Consider the following 1,701-nt stretch of genomic DNA (forward strand, 5'->3'; position numbering starts at 1 on the left):
AGACTGGACCTTACCGTGGTGTGACGGTTTGCGCACCTCAGCGACCTATTGAGCTATACCGGGGAGTGTCCCCGTGACATTCACAGTCTCTCGTACCAGGTTAATCAATGGTTAGAAGTTTGACGAACACAGCCTCCTGGCTCTCCAGGTTGGGGGTTGGAACATGTGGCGTCTTGTTCCGTAGAAATTGTAATGCATTTGCATTTCCCGCCAAACACCGCTGCCTTGCGGTTGGGTTTTTGAGCCAAAGGCTTTGGTTGAGGACCATAATCATCCTCCTGTCTACGTGTGGGCGCCCTAGCAGTATCCCAGCCCTCGTACAACCATGACATTCACGACTAACAATACCCTCATGCCACATCGGCCGTCGCGTGGTGCCACCAGCCGGGTCGCCTTACTTGCTGCATACAGCAGGGCGGGTAAGCGAAAACAGGTTGCTGCTGACGCCTCCCTTCTTTCTCTTTCACATGCTTTTTCTTCCCCCTCTCCCCACCCCATTATTAACTCTCTCCATGTTGGCCCAGCACTTAAGACTGATGACTCCGTTCGTCATGTATAGGTTTTGCGTGCAGCATCTAGTCACATGGCGCCGAAATCCTCAGTTATCTCCAAAACGAGTCTTCAAGCCTCGATATCCAGTCTGTCTGGCCGCGTTTAATGTCCGCACTCTGAAGCGAGAAAGAAGAAAGAAAGCGTTCAGCTGTAGCACCCTTCCGATGCCTAGCTGCCATGCCACCCGAAGGAAGCATGAGGGCTGGGATACTGCCAGGTTGCCCAAGCCTAGACAGGGGAAGCGAGTGGCGGAGGTCGGATTCGAACCACGGACCTTCCGGTCAGTAAATTCGCGCTCTTGGGCCATCTCGCCCCATGGCCTCTGAAGCAAGCAGAACAACAAGCTGCTCTTGCACTCACACTGGACTCAGTTGGCATTGGTGTGTGCTGTGTCTCAGAAACAAGAATTCAAGATGCAAGCACAGTGATTGAGCTAGACTCCCAGTCAGTCTACACTCGCTTCTGGCTGCGCACCTCTGGTGATCCAAAGGTTGCTGCGGTGGGATGTCCAGGGGTTGGTATTGTGCCAAGTCACCGGGCGGAATATCCCTACTTGAATGTATACTTATTAATAGTTGCCTCTGTGCGGTTCGTCTGGCAACGTCTTTGAAGGAGTCTAACAAGCGGCAAGTTGATGGATGTCTGTTTATCGTGTCTGCCTATGCCCCAACTGACTGTAGCTCTGACCCCGTCAAAGACAGGTTTCACGACGCCCTGAGTGCCCTGCTGCGGCGAGCTAAAAGCTCAGACATGGTGGTGGTTGCCGGAGATATGAGTGCGCAAGTGGGCAGGCTTAGTGCATGAGACTCAATCAGGTTGACATGGACTGGACTCGGTACGTACGGACAATGGGGAACGATTGTTTCAGCTGTGTGTTGATTGCAGGCTGTTTTTATGCAGTACGAACTTCCGAAATAGCCGAAATCGTCTGGCCACTTGGTGTCCTCCAACGGCAGACCGACCACAAACTCAAATCGACCACATTGCCATCAGTATCCGATGGCGCGGATCAATAACTGACTGCCGGTCGTGAAACACATTTGTGGAATCTGACCACGCGCTCTTCCGGAGTCGCTTCGCCCTAAGTTTCCCGAGGCCGCGTAAGGTGCGGACAAATCACACGGCAACTGAAAGACTGGCAGACCCGGA

Source organism: Opisthorchis viverrini, assembly GCF_000715545.1.
Source record: "Opisthorchis viverrini unplaced genomic scaffold opera_v5_221, whole genome shotgun sequence".
Classification (NCBI taxonomy): domain Eukaryota; kingdom Metazoa; phylum Platyhelminthes; class Trematoda; order Opisthorchiida; family Opisthorchiidae; genus Opisthorchis; species Opisthorchis viverrini.